This window comes from Bos mutus, chromosome 26, assembly GCF_027580195.1.
Source record: "Bos mutus isolate GX-2022 chromosome 26, NWIPB_WYAK_1.1, whole genome shotgun sequence".
NCBI lineage: Eukaryota > Metazoa > Chordata > Mammalia > Artiodactyla > Bovidae > Bos > Bos mutus.
The window spans coordinates 155771-174625 of record NC_091642.1 but is presented as its reverse complement, the minus strand read 5'-3'; positions in this window follow the sequence as shown (position 1 = coordinate 174625).

The following is an 18855-nucleotide window of genomic DNA, read 5'->3' as shown; positions in this document are numbered from 1 at the left end:
TAACTCCTTAGTAATTATACATATAATGAGTCATCTATAGAGAAGAATACTACATAGGAAAAATAAATTTCAGCAAAATTGTAACGTGGGGAAGGTTTTGCTAACCTGAGTGGTGACAGCTCACTCAGTAATTATGACTCTTGTCCACCTGTCTGTGGCAAGTCTTCTCGTGTTGCACTTACACTCTATTCACTGATGATTTCACTCATCTAAAATTGTTCACTTTTGAGATTTTCTGTGGCAGCATTGGAGGATGATTCAGGCAGTTTTGTTATACTTCAAGTATTTGCATCCTTGTGATAGGAATTCTCCTTTGTGTTATCAACTGTTATGCTTATCCTTGTTCATTTCATGAATTTCCATTTACGTGTAGTTTAAGGAACAGTATTCATTATAGAGAATGGCCTGACTATTGTGTTAGGAGGCCAGGGGGCTAGAGGTGATTTGAAGCCTCCTGTTAGCAGCTGTAAGGGTTCAGTTGGACACAGCCCCTCAGGACATGTCCCTGTCTCTCAGGTTCTGACAGGGGGTGCACACGGGTGTGATGTCTCAGCCCCTGTTCAGTACATTAGCAGAATCAGAGCACCCTGGGTTCAACCAGAGATGCATTAAACTAAGGGTGTGGGGTTGAGTCCCAGCCCAGCCCCGCCAGAGCCCTGTGGCTCCCTCACCCTCACGGAGCCATGGTAGAGTTAGGTCAGCCTGTGTTCACACGCGCAGGCGATCAGTGTGAGGTGTTATTACGGGCCCTTCACTGTAACCACCGATAGCTCTAACATGATCACTGTGCCAGTTTTCACCATCCTTTGTAATTAACCGACAGTCTCAGGAAGAGATTCTCAGAATGTGATTATTTGGAACTTGCACGGTAGTGCTGCCCTGGACACTTTCAGAGACTTATCAAGAAGTAGGTAAATGCTTAGAAAGGAAATTGTTACTTAATCACTGACCTTACAAGTTGTCCAGCAAGTTAATAAAAATATAACCATCAGCACTGGGAATCCTCTTACATTTAAGGAGAGAAGGATGGAGGCAGGCAAATTCCTGTTGCAAATCTTCCGATATCTGAAGCAAGAGGTAGTTTTATTTATTGCTGTCTGGGTTTAGGCTGATGCTCCCAAAGACAAGCAGTGGATGGCACGTTGGTTGTGCAAGCCCCCTGCCATGGATCTGACCTGGATTCCACATTGTCACCCTGAACCCATCTCTCTGAGTTGTCTGACCCTATGTGGGCACCCAGCTGCCTTTGCAGACTCATAGGTGCAGAGAGCTGCTGACCTGGGACATGACTGGAGTCCACACCTCCATTTGGAGGCAGAGCTGGAGCTGTGAAGGGGCTGGGACAGACAGGAGAGGTGCTGGGGCCGGTGAGGACACTGTGACCCCCGGCCTGGGATAGAAGGGGCCTGGGATAGAAGGGGCCTGTCTGGGGAGGCCTTACAAATAGCTGTGAAAAGAAGAGAAGTGAAAAGCAAAGGACAAAAGGAAAGATATAAACATCTGAATGCAGAGTTCCAAAGAATAGCAAGAAGAGGTAAGAAAGCCTTTTTCAGTAATCAATGCAAAGAAAGAGAGGAAAACAACAGAATGGGAAAGATTAGAGATCTCTTCAAGAAAATCTGAGATACCAAAGGAACATTTCATGCAAAGACGGGCTCGATAAAGGACAGAAATGGTATGGACCTAACAGAAGCAGAAGATATTAAGAAGAGATGGCAAGAATACATAGAAGAACTGTACAAAAAAGATCTTCACTACCCAGATAATCACGATGGTGTGATCACTCACCTAGAGCCAGACATCCTGGAATGTGAAGTCAAGTGGGCCTTAGAAAGCATCACTACGAACAAAGCTAGTGGAGGTGATGGAATTCCAGTTGAGCTATTCCAAATCCTGAAAGATGATGCTGTGAAAGTGCTGCACTCAATATGCCAGCAAATTTGGAAAACTCAGCAGTGGCCACAGGACTGGAAAAGGTCACTTTTCATTCCAATCCCAAAGAAAGGCAATGCCAAAGAATGCTCAAACGACCGCACAATTGCACTCATCTCACACGCTAGTAAAGTAATGCTCAAAATTCTCCAAGACAGGCTTCAGCAATACGTGAACCGTGAACTTCCTGATGTTCAAGCTGGTTTTAGAAAAGGCAGAGGAACCAGAGATCAAATTGCCAACATCCACTGGATCATGGAAAAAGCAAGAGAGTTCCAGAAAAACATCTATTTCTGCCTTATTGACTATGCCAAAGCCTTTGACTGTGTGGATCACAATAAACTGTGGAAAATTCTGAAAGAGATGGGAATACCAGACTACCTGATCTGTCTCTTGAGAAATTTGTATGCAGGTCAGGAAGCAACAGTTAGAACTGGACATGGAACAACAGACTGGTTCCAAATAGGAAAAGGAGTATATCAAGGCTGTATATTGTTACCCTGTTTATTTAACTTATATGCAGAGTACATCCTGAGAAATGCTGGACTGGAAGAAACACAAGCTGGAATCAAGATTGCCGGGAGAAATATCAATCACCTCAGATATGCAGATGACACCACCCTTATGGCAGAAAGTGAAGAGGAACTCAAAAGCCTCTTGATGAAAGTGAAAGTGGAGAGTGAAAAAGTTGGCTTAAAGCTCAACATTCAGAAAATGAAGATCATGGCATCCAGTCCCATCACTTCATGGGAAATAGATGGGGAACCAGTGGAAACAGTGTCAGACTTTATTTTTCTGGGCTCCAAAATCACTACAGATGGTGAGTGCAACCATGAAATTAAAAGACGCTTAAAGTGATGACCAACTTAGATAGCATATTCAAAAGCAGAGACATTACTTTGCCAACAAAGGTTCGTCTAGTCAAGGCTATGGTTTTTCCTGTGGTCATGTATGGATGTGAGAGTTGAACTGTGAAGAAGGCTGAGCGCTGAAGAATTGATGCTTTTGAACTGTGGTGTTGGAGAAGACTCTTGAGAGTCCCTTGGACTGCAAGGAGATCCAACCAGTCCATTCTGAAGGAGATCAGCCCTGGGATCTTTTTGAAGGAATGATGCTAAAGCTCAAACTCCAGTACTTTGGCCACCTCATGCAAAGAGTTGACTCATTGGAAAAGACTCTGATGCTGGGAGGGATTGGGGGCAGGAGGAGAAGGGGACGACAGAGGATGAGATGGCTGGATGGCATCACTGACTCGATGGACGTGAGTCTGAGTGAACTCCGGGAGTTGGTGATGGACAGGGAGGCCTGGCGTGCTGCGATTCATGGGGTCACAAAGAGTCGGACACGACTGAGCAACTGATCTGATCTGATCTGGGATAGAAGGGCCGGGATAGATAGGGGCCTGGGATAGAAAGGCCGGGACAGAAAGGCCGGGACAGACAGGAGAGGTCCTGGGGCTGGTGAGGACACTGTGACCCCCGGCCTGGGATAGAAGGGGCCTGGGACAGAAGGGCCGACAGACAGGAGAGGTGCTGTGTGGAGTGAGGTGAAGACACGGTGAGCCCCTGGCCTGGGACAGGTGTCCTCAGCTCCAGGGCCGCAAGGGCCCAGAGTGCTGAGGCTGGAATTGGAGACTGATTCGAGGACACTGTTACCTGCAAACATCCGCCTTAATCATGAGGCAGCCCTGGCAGGTTGGGCTGCTCCCCACCCGTATAGAGGCTGTTTTTCTTTTTCCAGGACGTCACGGGGCGGGGTCTCTCAGTGTGCTCCTTTGCAGAATCCCAAGGGCATGAGGAAGTCTCTGAGGTCATCTATGAGCAGATCCTTGAGGAATGGGTGGATTCACGTGGTGCACACCTGAGGCCTGGGACCTGCCTGACTGGTGAGCGTGTGGGCCTTGCACTGTTTTAGGCTGTCATCAGGATGGGGAGGCATAGCCACCATGACCTTCCCCAAAGCCCTCTGCCACTTCTGACGAGACTAATGGCCATGATGCAGCAGGTGGGCAGAGCTTGTCATGAACAGACGGGGCGTGAGTGTCTGGCAGGTGCTGGCAGCCTGGTTGTATGTAAAGGCTGCAAGGAGGACAAGGTCTCTGGGGTCAGACAAGGACATGTGCTGAGCAGAGTTAAAGTACAGAGATGTGATGGGGTGGGTCCTGCCTCAGCCCCCAGGTGACAGGGCAGGCCCTCAGGGGCGGGTGGGGACCAATTTGCCAGAAGCAGGGAGGAGCCTTGTGTTCCCAGGGTGGCAGGAGGTCTGTGGGGGGATGTTTGGGCGGCAGCAGCAGGGCCAGGCTCCAGGACTCATGGACACACAAGTGTGCACCCCTCCCCCTGCCCATGCAGTGTTCGCTGGCTGCACGCCCTCTTAGCTGTCCTGGGTTCCCCGAGGCCCCTCTGCCCTTAGGAGACCCAGCCAAGCCAGCCAGTCACCTGGCCCGTGAGGACGAGTAATAGAAGGTGCCAACAGGTCAACAAGTCTTGGCCCATCCTGGGGTCCCACACACTCTGCTCTGGTGGTTAAGGGTTGGGGGGCAGAGCATACCTGGAATCAACCCAGGGGAGTTAAGCACCTGAACCGAAGCTCCTGGGGTGGGTCAGAGAAGCCCAGCACAGAGCCCACCGCCAAGGATGCGCTGGGGTCCGGGCCAGGAGGACTGGTGAGCAGTCATTACAAGTCAGGCAGCCCCTCCCTTACTCGCTTCCTCCAGGACGTGGCCTGAACTCCAGTGAGTCTTTTGGACAAACTGGACCAGGCTGTTCTGGGCAACCCCCTGTGCCTCCGGGTGGGCCCTGCCCAGGCACAGAGTGTGGGAGCCCCTGGGACCTGATGGCTCTGGTAACCCACGCTTCTTCTGGCCCTCAGGTGACCCGCCCGCAGAGGACACGCCTGTCATGCTGCAGGGAGGTGGCCCCCCGCAGGTGGGACAGGAACCCCCCTTGCAGGCATCCTCGGGGTCCAGCTACGACGATGTGGGCGCGGCGTGCACGGAGCTGTGAGCCCACCGCTCCTTCTCCACCGGCTTTTCTGCCCTGGGGCGCTTCCAGGGCGAGCCTCGGTTTTCCTAGTTTTGACAGATTTGTCTTTGGACGCTTCCTTAACAATCCCCTCCTCTCCTGACGTTAATAAAACTCCCTTGATTTAATAAGAGTCCCGCCTTGCGCTCGTGGGAATGGGTTCATTAACCACAGAATCCCTGGACGGTGCAGATGCCCAGTCTGTGCCTCTGCCGGTTCCCATCCAGCGGTGACGGGTGCCAGGCCTGGGGCTCTCGCCCCCACCACCTCCCCTCTGAGTGGGCGGGCTGGGTCCCAGACGCCGGCGGTGCCCCCGCTCGCACTGTGCCGCTCTTAGGGGGCCACCGCTCCCTTCCGACCCTTCAGCAGAGCCTTGTTCCCAGCACACATGATTTGTGAGGAGTGGGGGTCCGCTTTTTCCCATTGCCCTGATAGTTCTCCATTTTCAGGCGACTTTTATTTTTAATTGAAGGATCATTATTTTTCAATATTGTGATAGTTTCTACTCAGGCAACATTTTTATTCTTACAAACAAGATGTTCTTTGAGGAGAATGTGTGAAAGAGGCATCAGAAGAAAGAAATGTTCACCCTGCGGTCAGACTTGCTAACGACTGTCTCCTTAAAAACGCGTGAGGGGCTTCCCCGCTGGCTTGGTGGTAAAGAGCCCGTGGGTTCCGTCCCTGATCTGGGAGGCGCCCACTGCCACGCGTTGCGGAGCAGCCAGGCCTGTGCGCCGCAACTCCGGAACCCGTGCTCGGGAGCTTGGGAACCGCAGCTGCTGGAGCCGGTGCGCCCGAGACACGCGCTCGACAGCAGGAGAGGCCCCCGCAGTGAGAGGCTCGTGCCACAGCTAGAGAAAAGCCCTGCTCTGGCAACCGAGACTCAGCACAGCCCCGAATAGCTAACTAAACAGATAAAATGTAAAAATAATAAAACATGTCTAAGAAGACCTGCGGAAGCACTGAGGTATATATTTGTCTCCACTCTGTGTGTGGCAGGATACAGACAGTGAAACGCCAGAGTGGGAGGGGGTATGAAGCCTGTAGCGATGACTGGGGTCCCACCTGGCCCGAACGAACAGCTTTCACACATCCAGACCTCAAAGCTGTGCAAGCACTGGGAACACACGTGCACACACACGTGTGCTGCACACTCGGGGCCCTGCCTGCGCTGGGTTCCAGGCCAGGCATGCGTGCTCATGCCCCCAGGCCCTCATCCCCTCCTCCACGCCGTGCTTTTCAGGCAGTAGACCTGCTATTTTGGTTTCCATTTGCTTTGGTCCTCTTGCATATCTCAGTTCCTTTTTTTCTGGTGGGAGGAGGAATGCTTTTATTGGGACCATGTGGCCTCAGCAGAGGCCAGCTCCTGGGTGTGTGTGTGCGTGCGCGCGCGTGTGTGCAGGGAAAGATGGCAGTCAGGCTCTCTCGCCCCACGGCCTCTTGCTCTCACCCCACGTTTTGTACATGATGATTATATGACAGCTGAGGCCCTCTCGCCCCACGGCCTCTTGCTCTCACCCCACGTTTTATAAATGATGATTATATGACAGCTGAGGTCACTCACAGCACTGCGCACGTGGCACCAGGCACTTGCTTCGCCACAGGCTACTTTTTTTTTTTTTTAATTTAAATGTATTTATTTTAATTGGAGGCTAATTACTTTAGAATATTGTATTGGTTCTGCCACACATCAACATGAATCTGCCACGGGCGTACACGTGTTCCCCATCCTGTACCCCTCTCCCACGTCCCTCCCCGAACCATCCTTCCGGGTCATCCCAGTGCACCAGCCCCAAGCATCCTGTATGGAACCTGGACTGGCGATTCATTTCTTATATGATATTATACATGTTTCAAAGCCATTCCCCCAAATCATCCCACCCTCGCCCTCTCCCATAGAGTCCAAAAGGCTACTTTTGTTCTGAAAGCGTGTATAATTTCCACCTGGAAAACCCTGGCAGGTGTGTGGTGTTGTGTTATATTGTGTCTACTGTTAATGGCTGCCGCACCAGCCGGGAGAGAATAAACGTGTCTGCAGGTCCTCGCATTTTCTCCCTGCCTTTTAGCTTGTCCCTTGCCTACCAGGGGTTTGGTGAACAGTGCACACAGTGAGATACGGCGAGACAGTTGGTGTAGCCAGCAGGATACCCAGCAGGTAGAAAAGCCTGAGGCTTCACTGGATGGAGGAAGCCAGGGGCCACCATACAGCATGTGGCACCATGTGGCTGCGATCCTCTGGGCGTGGGCTCCAGTGGGAGACAGAGAGGCGATGGACGGGCCACTGGCACTGAGAGTCGTTAGGAGCAGTGAGTTCCCGTTTGCTTGAGCAAGGCGGCACGGACTGCTTCTGGCACCCTAGGGTGGATTTGCCTGACTGCCCTGAAGGCGAATGTGGATTGTGCCCTATGCGATGCTGTGCTGGTGCGCAGTGTGCAGAGACGCTTGGAACAACTGCTGCTGCTGCTAAGTCGCTTCAGTCGTGTCTGACTCTGTGCGACCCCATAGACGGCAGCCCACCAGGCTCCCCCGTCCCTGGGATTCTCCAGGCAAGAACACTGGAGTGGGTTGCCACTTCCTTCTCCAATGCACCAAAGTGAAAAGTAGAAGTGAAGTCGCTCAGTCGTGTCCGACTCCCAGCGACCCCATGGACTGCAGCCCACCAGGCCCCTCCGTCCATGGGATTTTCCAGGCAAGGGTACTGGAGCGGGGTGCCAGGGCCTTCTCCGTTGGAAGAACTAGAGCAACGTATATTGGAGTTAGAGCAAGGACCCAGCACCTCTGTCAGTGAGGCTGTAGGTGACAGTGGTGATGAATGTTGTGAGGCTGCAGGTCCCCATCTGGCAGCGAGCCGTGTTGTGCAGCAGGTAGGAAGCATGAGTAGCCTAGGCCTGGGGGGACATCCTCAAGGGGCTCCCAGTGCGCCTGGGTTCACGACGCATCAACCATATACCGGTGGTTTGTCGACTTGAATGAGCAGTTTTGGCAAAAGAAGGGGAGGCCCTGGCAGTTTGGCTTCTGCGACTCTGGGATACGGGGGTGGGCCTGGCACCTATGGGGGGTTTTGCAGATCCTTACTGAGAGAAGTCCAGGGACGGCACGTGAGATGCTATTTTGAAAGTGTGAAGGTCCTGAAGGGGGCCCGAGCTGGCAGGGGTCCCCTCGGGGTGACACAGATGCAAACACGGGCTGATTTGCGCAAGGACAGACGGTGGACGAGACTTGGCCGTGGAAGGTGAAGGTGCTCCGTGTGCGCTGGGTGGCTCTTTAGCCCCCTGAGGGCAAGGACTGCAGCGTGAGTTCCAGGTGATGCCTGGCGTCGGGTTTGCTGTGTGTTGGGAATGTAGCTGTTTGTTGCTGTCGCATCTACCGCTGCTGCAGGATGTGGGTTCAAAGGTCAGCGTTACTCGCCAGGGGAGTGTAGCAGAAGATGGACTGCATGCAGATTGTGAGGTGAGAAAGCCCTGAAGGGGTGGAGTGTCGGGAAACAGCAATTAGCCAAGGTGGCTGCGGTCAGGCAGTCTAACCCTGTGTCCTCTGATCTCACCCCACGTTTTGTAAATAATGATTACGTAACAGCTGACGTCACTTATAGCACTGCACATGCGTGTCACGAGGTATTCACTTGGCCAGGGGCTACTTTTGTTCTGTAAGCGTATATAACTTCCACTTGGAAAGGCCTGGAGGGTGTGTGTTGTGTTATGTTATGTCTGCTGCTACGGCAGCTGCACCAGCCAGGAGAGAATAAATGCATCTGCAGCTCCTATAGCTCCTCACATTTTCTTTCAGCCTTCTTCTGCGCCCCTTGCCTACTATGGGTTCAGTGAACAGTGCTTACAATGAGACACAGTGAGCCAGTGTTGTGTGTGTTTGGGGGAAGGGTCCTTGTATTTGCCCTCCTCTTACAGAAAATAAAGAAGAACGCTCGTGAGTACTGAGCATCGGGAGCAGTTCATCAGTTTTCAGAGGTCAGGGCTTGTTTAGTTATGGAAGCATCGTTTCTCTTGGGTTTCATGAACTCTGTTTCATGCTTCATCTTACCCATTTTATCCTTCCCAGTGTCCTTAAGATGAGTGGTTTTATAGGCACAGCTTCTTTACTTAGCTGTGGTTTTCTTTTCTTTTAACAACCCCCACCCCTGTGGCAACTTGGCTGTGAGGCTCCTCAGACGTCTCCTGACGTCTGCTGAGTCCTGCTGGGTTCTCCTCAGCTTCACCCCAAGCTCCTGGCTCATCCTCCCCATCACCCCTTTGGTAACCAGAAGTTGGTTTTCAATATCTACAAGTCTGCTTCTGTTTGTTCATTTGCATTTTTTTTAAATTAGATTTCACATATGAGTGATACCATATGATATTTGTCTTTGTCTGATAGTCTCTAGGGTCAACCATGTTGCTGCAAATAGCACATTTCATTACTTTTTATGGCTGAGTAATATTTCATTGTATACATATATACCACATCTTCTTTGTCTTTTCCTCTGTTGATGGACATTTAGGTTGATTCCATGTCCTGACTATGTCAATAGTGCTGCAATAAACATAGGGGTGCATGTATCCTTCTGAATTATGGTTTTCACAGGGTATGTACCCATTAGCAGGATTGCTGACTCACACAGAAGTTTTATTTCTAGTTTTTTAAGGAATCCCCATACTGTTATCCAGGGGCTTCCCTGGTGGCTCAGTGGTAAAGAATCTGCCTGCAATGCAGGAGACACAGGTGTTCAATCCCTGGGTTGGGAAGATCCCCTGGAGAGGGGAGGGCATGGCAACCTTTCCTGGAGAATCCCATAGACAGAGGAGCCTGGCTGGCTACAGTCCATGGAGTTGCAGAGTCAGACATAACTGAAGCACACATACTCTTCTCCACACTGGCAGTACCAATTTACATTCCCACCAACCGTGTAGGAGGGTTCCCTTTTTCCTCACACCCTCTTCAACATTTATTGTTTGTAAACCTTTTGATGGTGGCCGTTCTGACTGCTGTGAGGTGATATCTCATTGTAGTTTTGATTTGCATTTCTCTAATAGTGCTATTGAGCATCTTTTCATGTGCCTTTTGGCCATCTCTATTGAGGCTCCCTTGGTGGTTCAGACAGTAAAGAATCTGCCTGCAATGTAGGAGACCTGGGTTCAATCCCCGGGTTGGGAAGGTCCCCTGGAGAAGGAAATGGCAACTCCAGGATTCTTCCCTGGGAAATCCCGTGGACAGAGGAGCCTGGCAGGCTGCAGTCCATGGAGTTGCAAAGACTCAGACTGAGCAAGTAGCACTTTCATTTCCATGTCTTCTTTGGAGAGCTGTCTATTTAGATCTTCTGCCTATTTTTGATATTTATTATAGAGTTGCATGAACTGTATCTTTTGTATATTTTGGAGATTAATCCCTTGTAAATGGCTTCATCATTTGCAAATATTTTCTCCCATTCTTTGGTTGTCTTTTCATTTTGTTGATGATCTCCTTTGCCGTGTAGAAACTTTTACATTTAACTAGGCCCCATTTTTATTTTTGTTTTTATTTTCATTACTCTAAGGCAGGCGAGTCAAAAAAGATATTGCTGTGATTCATGTCAAGTGCTCTGCCTATGTTTTCCTCTACAAGTTTTATAATGTCTGGCCTTACATTTAAGCCTTTGATCCATTTCAAGTTTATTTTTGTGTGTAGTGTTAGAGAATGTTCTAATTTTATTCTTTTCCATGTAGCTTTCCAGTTTTCCCAGCAAAACGTATTGAAGAGACTGTCTTTTCTCCATGGTGTACTCTTTCCCCTTGCCATATTTTCTCCATGGTGCACTCTTTCCCCGCCATAGATTGGTTGACTGTGGGTGTGAGTTGACTTTGGAACTTTAATCCCGTTTGACTGGTCTACATTTCCGTGTTTGTGCCCATACTATACTGTTTTTATTACTGTGCTTTGTAATACAGCCTTAAGTCAGGGCGTCTGATTCTTCTAGCTCTATTTTTCTTTTTCAAAATTATTTTGTCTTTTGGGTTCTGCTTTGTTTCCATACATTTAAAAATAACCAGATATATTGAAGCTTTAACTTGTCTTTTTCCAAAATTCTATTGTGGAAAGTTTCAAACATACAGCAGAGTTGAAAGAATTTGTAATAAACACCCATGTACCCACTGTTATATTTTGTCTTTAATGTTTACTTACTTTTACTTTGAAGTAAAGTGAGACTGAGGCTTCCTTGGTGGCTCAGATGGTAAAGAATCTGCCTTCAAGCAGGAGACCCAGGTTTGATCCCTGGGTTGGGAAGATCTCTTGGAGAAGGGAATGGTTACCTACTCCATACTTACATTAGCATGTCAGACCTTCTATATCCACCAGTCTATTCACCCATGAATTTATATATTTTGGATGCATTTCAAAATACATTACAAATTTCAGTATACTTCCTCCTAAGTATCTCAACACGTGTTAACTAGAATTCAAAATTCATTTTTCTTTTGTTGTATAATTTGCATATAATAAAATCTTACATATTCATTGAACTTTGAAAATGCATAAAGCTGTGTAACCCAATACCTATCAAGTTTTGGAAAATCACCTCCTGAGGGTCCCTTCATGTTCTTTCACAGGAAGATCTCATACCTTCCCCTGACAGAACCACAGTTCTCATTTTTTCTACAATAAGATAGTTTTGCATTTTCTAGAATTTCACATAAAGTGGAATCATACAACGTATACTCCTTGATGTAAGGCCTCTTTCACCTAGCATAATGTTTCTGAGATCTGTTGTTGTGTTTATATTGCTGAGGAGCCTCCAATGACATGACTACACGATGGTTTGTTTTTTCAGTTTTCTTACTGGGCTATTTTTGCTTTATGGGTGAATGAATAACACCACTCCAAAATTTTTGTACAAGTCTTTTTGGGCATATGTTTATGGAACATATTTATAAATATATACCATGAATATAATTGGCATATGTGTAGTTTTATAAGATACTTCCAGACCTTATTCCAAAGTGGTTCTACTAGATTTCACCCCCACCACCAAGTGAGAGCTCAAGTTGCTCCACGTCGTTTCCGACACTTGATGTTGTGTCTTTTCAGCATCAGCCACTCCAGGCTGTGCAGTTGTGCCCCATTGTGGCTTTAATTTGTGTTTCCCTGGACTGAGTGACCATCAGGATGTTTCCTCAGACAGGTGATGGTGGAAGGCAAGCCTCACAGTGATCACTGTTCCTGCTTTGCTCTTTTTATCTCCATCAAATGCTCTCTCCTATTTCCTTTCAGTTTCTTTCTTTCTTTTTGATATTTTTATTGTTTCTTAAGTTCAGTGTTTATTTATATGTCTATCATTTTTTAAAAATTGACTTTATTAGTTCTGTTGACCACTGCCAAGGACAGACGTGCTAGTCATCTGTTGCAATCCACGGAGGCCTGCCCACGTGGCAGACAGTACAGAGTCTCTTCTGAGCCAGAGATCTCCGTAGTGTTCTTGTGCACTGGCTTTTGGAACTCAAATAAAGGCCCTTACATTTCGGGTGAAATTCCTCATGGTAGATTGAACCTAGGCTGGTCTTTGGAGAGAGATCAAGCCCTGAGTGGGAGCACTGACTCCAAGACCCTAGACCACCAGATAACTAAACCTCAGTTCAGTTCAGTTGCTCAGTCATGTCCGACTCTTTGTGATCCCATGGACTGCAGCACGCCAGGCCTCCCTGTCCATCACTGTCCCCTGGAATTCACTCAAACTCATGTCCATTGAGTCAGTGATGCCATCCAACCATCTCATCCTCTGTCATCCCCTTCTCCTCCTGCCTTCAATCTTTCCCAGCATCAGGGTCTTTTCAAATGAGTCAGTTCTTTGCATCAGGTGGCCAAAGTATTGGAGTTTCAGCTTCAGCATCAGTCCTTCCAATGAACACCCAGGACTGATCTCCTTTAGGATAGACTGGTTGTATCTCCTTGAGGTCCAATGGACTTTCAAGAGTCTTCTCCAACACCACAGTTCAAAAGCATCAATTCTTTGGCACTCAGCTTTCTTCATAGTCCAACTCTCACATCCATACATGACTATTGGAAAAACCATAGCTTTGACTAGACGGACCTCTATTGGTAAAGTAATGTCTTTGCTTTTTAATATGCTATCTAGGTTGGTTATAACTTTTCTTCCAAAGAGCAAGTGTCTTTTAATTTCATGACTGCAGTAACCATCTGCAGTGATTTTGGAGCCCCCAAAATAAAATCTGTCACTGATTCCACTGTTTCCCCATCTATTTGTCATGAATTGATGGGACCAGGACTAACCCTGTTGCTGCTGCTAAGTCACTTCAGTTGTGTCCGACTCTGTGCGACCCCATAGACGGCAGCCCACCAGGCCCTGCTGTCCCTGGGATTCTCCAGGCAAGAACACTGGAGTGTGTTGCCATTTCCTCCTCCAATGCATGAAAGTGAAAAGTGAAAGTGAAGTCGCTCAGCCTTGTTCGACTCTTAGCAACCCCATGGACTGCAGCCTACCAGGCTCCTCCGTCCATGGGATTTACTAGGCGAGAGTACTGGTGGTATCAAATACTGAGAACTCACACAAAGGAAACCACTTGAATACAAGACCTGGCATCACCCAATTACCAGTAGCACCCTGTGCAGGACACCTCATCTAAACAACAAACAAACAAAACAAAAATACAAACCCAATCATCAGCAGACTGGATTACCACCTCACTTAGCTTTGACCATCAGAGGAAAAACGAACAAACAGAAACTCAGCACAAATATCACCCTACACAAAGCCTACACAAACCACTGGACCAAGCTTAGGAGGGCAGAAACCAAAAAGAAGAAAGAATTCAACCTTGAAGCCTGGGAAAAGGAGACCTCAAGCACAATAAATTAAAAAAATAATGAAAGGCAGATAAACACTACACAAAAGGAGGAAGAAACTAGAAACATAGAAGTCCAAATAAATGAAGAGGAAACAGACAAACTACCTGGAAAGAATTCTGAATAATGATAGTAAAGATGATCAAAAACCTTGAAAACAAAATGGAGAGCATGCAAGAATCAATTAATAAAGACCTCACGCGAAGAGTTGACTCATTGGAAAAGACTCTGATGCTGGGAGGGATTGGGGGCAGGAGGAGAAGGGGATGACAGAGGATGAGATGGCTGGATGGCATCACCGACTCCAGGGATGTGAGTTTGAGTGAACTCCGGGAGTTGGTGATGGACAGGGAGGCCTGGCGTACTGTGATTCATGGGGTTGCAAAGAGTCAGACACGACTGAGCAACTGAACTGAACTGAAATAGTAGAATTAAAGAATAAACATACAGTGACAACACAATTACTGAAATTAAAAATACTCTAGAAGGGATCAATAGCAGAATATCTGAAGCAGAAGAATGAATCAGTGAGCTGGAAGATAGAATGGTAGAAATAACTTCTGAAGAGCAGTATAAAGTAAAAAGAATGAAAAGAACTGAGGATATTCTCAGAGACCTCTGGGACAATATCAGACACACCAACATTTGAATTATAGGAGTCCCAGAAGAAGAATAGAAAATGAAAGGGTATGAGAAAATTTTTGAAGAGATTATAGTGGAAAATTTCCCCAACATGGCAAAGGAAATAATCAAGTCCAAGAGGCACAAAGAGTCCCATACAGGATAAACCTAAGGAGAAACATGCCAAGACACATACTAATCAAACTAACAAAGACTAAATACAAAGAAAGAATATTAAAAGCAGCAAGGGAGAAGCAACAAGTAACATACAATGAAAACCTCATACGCTTAACAGCTGATCTTTCAGCAGAAACTCTGCAGGCCAGAAGAGAATGGCAGGATATATTTAAAGTATTGAAAGGGAAAAATCTACAACCAAGATTACAGTACCCATCAAGGATTTAATTCAAAATTGATGGAGAAATAAAAATCTTTTCAGACAAGCAAAAGTTAAGAAAATTCAGTACCACCAAAGCAGCTTTACAACAAATCTTAAAGGGATTTATATAATCAAGAACTACAAGAGAAGAAAAAAGATGTACGAAATCAACTGCAAACAATTGAGAAAATGGTAATAGGAACATATATATCAATAATAACTTTAAATGTAAATGTATTAAATGCTCCAATCAAAAGACACAGACTGGCTGAATGGATACAAAAACAAGACCCATATATATGCTGTCTACAAGAAACCCAGCTCAGACCTAAAGACACATATAGACTGAAAGTGAGAAGATGGAAAAATATATTCCATGCAAATGGGAATCAAAAGAAAGCTGGAGTAGCAATCCTCATATCAGATAAAATAGACTTTAAAATAAAGATTACAAGAGATAAGGAAGGACACTACATAATGACCCAGGGGTCAATCCAAGAGGAAGACATAACAATTGTTAATATCTAAGCACCCTACATAGGAGCATCTCAATACATAAGACAAACACTAACAGACACAAAAGAAGAAGTTGACAGTAACACAATAATAGTAGGAGACTTTAACACCCCACTCACTCCAATGGACAGATCATCAAAACAGAAAATTAATAAGGAAACACAATCTTAAGTGATACATTACATGAGATGGATCTCATTGATATCTTCAGGACATTCCATCCAAATGCAGAAGAATACACCTTCCTCTTAAGTGCACATAGAACATTCTCCAGGAGAGACCACATTTTGGGTCACAAATCAAACCTCAGTAAATTTAAGAAAATGGAAGTTGTATCAAGCATCTTTTCTAACCACAATGCTATAAGACTAGATATCAATTACAAGAAAAAAAAAAAAACACTGTAGAAATGCCAACACATGGAGATTAAACAACACGTTGCTAAATAACCAACAGGTTACTGAAGAAATCAAAAGGGAAATAAAAACGTTTCTAGAAACAAATGACAATGAAAACACAACTCAAAACCTATGAGATGCAGCAAAAGCAGTTCTAAGAGGGAAGTTTATAGCAATACAGTACTACCTCAAGAAACAAGAAAAACACCACATAGACAAGCTAACTTTACACCTAAAACAACTGGAAAAAGAAGAAGAAGAAGAAAACCCCAAAATTAGTAGAAGGAAAGAAATCATAGAGATCAGAGCAGAAATAAATGAAAAAGAAATGAAAGAAACAATAGTAAAGATTAATAAAACTAAAAGCTGGTTCTCTGAGAAGATAAAATAAAATTGACAAGGCTTTAGCCAGACTCATCAAGAAGAAAAGAGAGAAGAATCAAATCAACAAAATTAGAAATTAAAAAGGAGAGGTTACAACAGACAATGCAGAAATACAGAGGATTGTGAGACTATTATGAACACTATATGGCAATAAAATGGATAACCTGGAAGAAATGGATAGATTCTTAGAAAAGTTCAATCTTCCGAGACTGAACCAGGAAGAAATAGAAATTATGAACAACCCAATTACAAGCACTGAAATTGAAGCTGTGATCAAAAACCTCCAAAAAAACAAAAGCCCAGGACGGGATGGCTTCAGAGGAGAATTCTATCAGACATTTAGAGATGAGTTAATGCCTATCCTTCTAAAACTCTTTGAAAAAACTGCAGAGGAAGGAACACTTACAAACTCATTCTACGAGGCCACCATCACCCTGATACCAAAACCAGACAAAGACGACACCAAAAAAGAAAACTACAGGCCAATATCACTGATGAATATAGATGCAAAAATCCTCAACAAAATTTTAGTGAACAGAATTCAGCAACACATCAAAAAGCTCGTACACCATGATCAAGTTGGGTTTATTCCAGAAATGCAAGGATTCTTTAATATATGCAAATCAATCAAGTTGATACACTATATTAACAAATTGAAAGATAAAAGCCATATGATAATCTCAATAGATGCAGAAAAAGCCTTTGACAAAATTCAGCACCCATTTATGATTGAAACTCTTCAAAAAATGGCTACCTCAACATAGTAAAGGCCATAGATGATAAGCCTAAAGGAAACATTATTTTCAATGGTGAAAAACTGAAAGCACTACCCCTAAGATCAGGAACAAGACAAGGGTGTCCACTTTCGCCACTATTATTCACTATTATTATAGTTCTGGAAGTCCTAGCTATAGCAATCAGAGAAGAAAAGAAATGAATCCAGATCAGAAAAGAAGTGAAGCTCTCACTGTTTGCAGATGACATGATACTACACATCAGCTCAGTTCAGTTCAGTCTCTCAGTCGTGTCCGACTCTCTGCGACCCCATGAATCGCAGCACGCCAGGCCTCCCTGTCCATCACCAACTCCCGGAGTTCACCCAGACTCACGTCCATCGAGTCAGTGATGCCATCCAGCCATCTCATCCTCGTCGTCCCCTTCTCCTCCTGCCCCCAATCCCTCCCAGCATCAGAGTCTTTTCCAATGAGTCAGCTCTTCACATGAGGTGGCCAAAGTACTGGAGTTTCAGCTTTAGCATCATTCCTTCCAAAGAAATCCCAGGGCTGATCTCCTTCAGAATGGACTGGTTGGATCTCCTTGCAGTCCAAGGGACTCTCAAGAGTCTTCTCCAACACCACAGTTCAAAAGCATCAATTCTTCAGCGCTCAGCCTTCTTCACAGTCCAACTCTCACATCCATACATGACCACAGGAAAAACCATAGCCTTGACTAGACGAACCTTTGTTGGCAAAGTAATGTCTCTGCTTTTGAATATGCTATCTAGGTTGGTCATCACTTTTCTTCCAAAGAGTAAGCGTCTTTTAATTTCATGGTTGCACTCACCATCTGTAGTGATTTTGGAGCTCCAAAAAATAAAGTCTGACACTGTTTCCACTGGTTCCCCATCTATTTCCCATGAAGTGATGGGACTGGATGCCATGATCTTCGTTTTCTGAATGTTGAGCTTTAAGCCAACTTTTTCACTCTCCTCTTTCACTTTCATCAAGAGGCTTTTGAGTTCCTCTTCACTTTCTGCCATAAGGGTGGTGTCATCTGCATATCTGAGGTGATTGATATTTCTCCTGGCAATCTTGATTCCAGCTTGTGTTTCTTCCAGTCCAGCGTTTCTCATGATGTACTCTGCATATAAGTTAAATAAACGGGGTGACAATATACAGCCTTGACATACTCCTTTTCCTATTTGGAACCACTACACATAGAAAACCCTAAAGATAGTATCAGAAAATTACTAGAGCTAATCAGTGAATTTAGCAAAGTTGCAGGATACAAAATTAATACACAGATATCACTTGCATTTCTATATACTAACAATGAAAAATCAAAAAGAAAAATTAAGGGATCAATCCCATTCACCACTGCAACAAAAAGAATTAAATATCTAGGAATAAACTTACCTAAGGAAACCAAAGAACTATACCCAGAAAGTTATAAGACACTAATGAAAGAAATCAAAGATGACATAAACAGATGGAGAGATATTCCATGTTCCTAGGAAGGAAGAATCAATATTGTGGAAATGACTATACTACCAAATGCAATCTACAGATTCAATGTGGCCCCTATCAAATTACCAATGGCATTTTTCACAGAACTAGAACAAAAAATTTCACAATTCATATGGAAACACAAAAGACTCTGAATAGCCAAAGCAGTCTTGAGAAAGAGGAATGGAACTGGAGGAATCAACCTTCCTGTCTTCAGATTATACTACAAAGCTACAGTCATCAAGACAGTATGGTACTGGAACAAAACAGAAATATAGACCAATGGAACAAGATAGAAAGCCCAGAAATAAACCCATGCACCTATGGATACCTTATTTTTGACAAAGGAGGCAAGAATATGCAATGGGGCAAAGACAGCCTCTTCAATAAATGGTGCTGGGAAAACAGCATAGCTACATGTAAAAGAATGAAATTAGAACACTTCCTAACACCATACACAAAGATACACTCAAAATGGATTACAGACCTACATGTAAGACCAGAAACTATAAAACTCTTAGAGGAAAACATAGGCAGAACACTTGATGACA